Here is a 4,346-nt window from a genome sequence, read left to right on the forward strand (position 1 = left end):
CGTCTGCCCACTGGCGGTGGGCACGGGCCTGTCTCCCTCAGCGCCTCCGCAGTGCCCCCGTGGAGCCCGGGGCTGGGTTCCAGGCCAGCCGCGCGCCCCTCTCCGGCCTCGCTCTCCCTGGGAGAGGGGCTGCTTCTCCCTGAGACTGGGTTTCCCGGGAGGCGGGCAGCCTGCCCCCAGCGCAGGGCCCCACGCCCAGGGAAGACGCCTCTGCAGGCCGGGCCCTGGGTGAGGAGGAGGCGCGGCCCAGCGCTGGCGGGTCAGCCGAAGCCATGAGGGTTTGCAAATTGGACGGTTCTCGGCGACAGCCGTGAAGGTCAGACTTGTGTTTTCTTTTGTTTAATCTCTCCCAGACTTCTGGGCGCTGGCCATGTTGAACGTTTCATCCTTCAAGGTTACCTCGCCGTTGTCCTCATGTGTTTTCCAGCCTCGCTCGGCCGTGTCACCCCTCCTGGACCCAGCGTCAGCACTCCCCTGCACCTGCCCTGCCGTGCCTGCCCTGGGCCCCGGGGTGCCCCTGCTCCCCGACGCGCGTCTCTGCTCTCCATTGCCGCCTCTCTTGGACGTTCCATGGAAGGGGAGTCTCTGGTCTTTTTTTTAAAGATTTATTTATTTATGCGTACAGAGCTGGGGTACAGGCCAGAGGCTCAGGGGCGGCGAGAGGCCCCACCCGAGACACAGAGGGGAGCAGAACAGGCAGATCTACGAAGTACCCTGCTGAGGGGAGCAGCGGGCAGGTCAGGAGAGGTCTGCCGCGCCATGTGGGTCACCTCCGGGGCAGGCGGGGATCGAACTCATGCGGAAGCGGCTTTGATTCTCAGTGCTGTGCTTTATCCCTCTGCGCCACCAGGGAGGACCCAGCCTCTGGTCTTTTTAAAAGCAGCCCGTGGAGGTGGACGTCACCTACCATGCTCTTTGCCCTCAGACGTGCACAACTTCGCCATGTTGAGTTCAAGCCGCCGCCCTGTTCAGTCTCTGCCACGCCCAGAGGGAGCCCCCCGCCACCGGCGGGGCCCTAGGCAGGCCTGGGGTGCCCCAGGGCCCCCTTCACTGCTCCCTCAGGCTGTTTCTGTTTTCAGCATCCTGGCTTGGTTCAACTTTCCAGCTCTTTACCTGCAGCCTGTTCTCAGGGGTTAAACTTAATCCTTCCTGCTCTTTCTAGAATCTGTTTTCTGTCATGCATGTTCTATACTTGCACCTGCACCTCCTGAAATTCACCCTTGCTTTCTAGACGATCTGGTAAGCGTTGAGACCTAAGAGCAGCTGTTACTCCTCGGCTCTCCTGGGATGTGCAGGTGCCTCCCACCCGGCCCAGCCCCTCGGTCCCCGGCCACCGCTGTCACCTGGGGCGGCCGGTGCAGCTGGGCTGCTGAGCACCTGACACCCTCCTGCCAGCTTCCTGGCCCGCGGTCTGCCTGCGTGCCCGGACAGCGCCTTCGCGCGTCCTGTGGGGCCTCGTGTGCTGAGCCCTGTGAGCCGGCGCCGGCCCTCGCCCTGTCCTGACCGGCGTCGCCCTGATGTCCTCGAGGCGCTGTCCTCTGCAGCGCCCACTCGGCCGCGGCCCTCCCGGGGCTGTGAGATGGAGTCATTCCCGCGGGGGCGGCGTGTCCGCTGTGCGGGCGACGGAACCCAAGTCGCGCTGGCCTCAGGCTTGCCGTGGAAACTGGGGCCCCGCTCAGACCTTAGTGGCCCCTGAGTTTATCGGAGACGGGAGGGGGGTTCTCACCCCAGGCTCCCCTCAGCTCTCATGGGCACGAGGTGCTCAGGCAGCTCCCGCCGGAGGCCACTGTGCCATGCGTGGCTGCCTGGTGGCCAGTGCTGGCCCCACGGCGGCGCGGCGGCCCTTTGCTGAGCGGGAGGGGAGCTGAGCCCCGGCTGGGCGGCCCTGTGAGCTGGGTCCTTCGTCCCTCCAGCGTGGGCTGTGCTGGGCCGGAGTCGCAGCCAGAGCCAGTCCCCGGCCGGGCCGCCCTTCTCCTCCAGCCGCCTGCGAGTCGGCTCGTGGCCGTCGCCCACTGGCGGCCACTTGCTGTCGGAGCACGTTGGTTGGGGCAGCGGCAGGACCGCCCTCAGGACTGCCGGTGGGCCTGGCAGGGCCGTGGCCCGCCAGGAGTGGCCTCACGCTGGGAAGGGGAACGCGCGCCTTGTCTCTCCAGAGCGTGGTTTTTCCTGATTTCCTTACGCTGGGGCGCTGGGTGAGGCCGCCTCGGGCCTGGCACGGTGGCCCCTGGCCATGTCAAGTGCATCTCCCACCTTGACGTCCCCTGGGGACGGCTCTGTCTGGTTTGCGAGCCCCTTTCCGGCTTGGCTGCCGCGGGCCTCGGCGCGGCCCGGCGGCCGCCGTGTGCTCGGGCCCGTCGCCTGCGCTGCCACCCGTCCCAGGCCGTGTCTCACGCTGCCCTTCCTCCCTGTCTCGAGCTGCAGGCAGGTCCGATCGTGGGTGACGAGGGCCTCGCCCTCCGAGGCGAGGGCCTCCCGGAGCGGTCCCTCTTCTCCAGAGTGGACGTTTGGCGTCCACCACTCAGACCACACTCAGCCACCAGGGCTCAGCCGCGGCCTGTGCGCGGCCGTTTCTGTCCTCAGAGAGGTGACGGTAGACTTTGGCATGGCAGCCGTGCCAGGCTCTGGCCACGCCGGCGGCCACACTCCGCAGACTGCTGCCCCGCAGAGGTGTGGTGGGAGCGTCTCCAGCCCCAGAAACCACACCAGTCTGGGCATCCGGCTGGGCCGTGGGATCCGTGACAGGAGGGAAAGCGAGGCGCCTGGCTAGGCATCCTCCCACCACCAAAGGGAAGCGTTCAGCGGCCACGCGCCTCCCAGAGAGACTGGTGAACTTAGACCCTGGGGTGCGGGAGCGCGCTTGCTCATTGAACCTTGTCTCTCGCGGCTGGCCCAGGGCTCCGGAGAGCAGGCAGGCGGAGCTCAGTGCCCGCCCTGGCGCCAGGAAGCCCGTGATCCCGCCCGCAGCCTCAGGTCAAAGCTCCGCCTTGGATTTGCCTGGGCTCTGGCTCTGGGGTGGAGGCACGTGAGACCCTCTCGTCTGCCCTGCAGGAGGCCTGTTCTTGGGGAGCGAGTGCCCCCTCGGCCCCACGGTTCAGCTGTGCAGAGGCGGCGGCCACCCCACCGCCACACTGCCAGCCCGGCCGTGGCGGGGAGCTTTGCCTCCCGCCTCACGTGGGCGGAGGTGCCTGTTCCCGCCGTGACCTCCTGCCTCCCAGCTCGGCCCTGGCCCTCCGGCAGCCCCCACATTCTCTGTTCAGCTGTGCCTGCTGGGCTCCCTTCCGGGGGGCCTGTGGCGGGCTGCCCCGGTCGCCCATGCGGTTGGCACTCACCAGGCTGACCGCTCCTCCTTTAGGCCCCAGCTGGGAGGCACTGCCCCAGGGGCCCTCGCCGGCCCCCGGCCCTGTGCCCACAGCACCCAGGCGCCTCAGCCCCGGAGAGGGGCCCTGCTGGTCCTCTCCTGCCCCGGCAGCAGCACGGGGCGGGCAGGAGACTCTTCGCGGGGACCCATGGGAGGGGCCCCGGAAGGCACAGTCCGAGCCCTGCGGGCCGCCGCCCTCACCAGGGCTGGCCGCAGGGTCCCCTGTCAGGGCCGCAGGGCCAGCAGTCGCCTGCCGGGGCCTGGCCTGGGTGCCAGCGCCTGCCAGCAGCAGCCTCCCGACTCAGCCAGCTCTAGACGTCAGGCCCCTCCTGGCAGCTGCCCCCCACTCAGAACGGCCCTAGCCCTGCCCCGGCGGCCCTCTGCAGCGGCAGCGCTTCCGGGACTGACCCAGTGTTGGGAGCGGGCAGGCTTCACGGGGCAGCCCAGGGCCAGGTCCTGCCGACAGACGCCCAGGTGGGCCCGGGGCCGTGGCCCAGACAGCCCAGAGGCGGCGTCAGATGCTCCCGGAGGCGCCTCTCGCCTCCGGCTCCCCAGCCCGCCCCATTTCAGGCTCGCCCGTCATCAGTTGCAGTGTGACGGGCCTGGATCGCCCGGGGTGCGTGTTTCCGTTGGAGGAGAAAAACAGGCCCGGAAGTTTAGGGCCCGAGCTAAGAGTGAGCATCCGGTCACCCCTGTGGGGCCGGTGGGCACCTGAAATCCGTGGCCTGCGTCTCCGCTCCCACCGGCGGCCCGGCGGCCCGCGGGCTGCCTCCAGGACTTCCCGGGTTCTCCGGAGGCGACTTACGACTGTCACCACGCCGCATCTCGGGCGGAGGAGTGACGAAATGGTGGTGTGGGTAAGGCCTGTCGATTAGTCCCTCGGTGCTCCAGGAATTAATTTTAAAGCGTCATTAGCTCTGTACCCAGCGGACCTGACTGCGGGCTCGGTGCCAGGCGCGTCTGCCTCGCCCCCCCGCCACCCGCCAGC

General features: G+C 68.6%; 1 protein-coding gene across 1 annotated transcript in view; it reads left to right on the plus strand.

Moving 5' to 3' along the window:
* Positions 1-4,346, plus strand: part of ADCY9 (adenylate cyclase 9) — an 82,154-nt gene that overhangs the window by 37,877 nt on the left and 39,931 nt on the right. The gene's annotated exons all lie outside the window — the stretch shown is intronic.

The sequence above is a fragment of the Condylura cristata genome, unplaced genomic scaffold (assembly GCF_000260355.1).
Source record: "Condylura cristata isolate star-nosed mole 26May11 unplaced genomic scaffold, ConCri1.0 scaffold00032, whole genome shotgun sequence".
NCBI classification, from domain to species: Eukaryota; Metazoa; Chordata; class Mammalia; order Eulipotyphla; family Talpidae; genus Condylura; species Condylura cristata.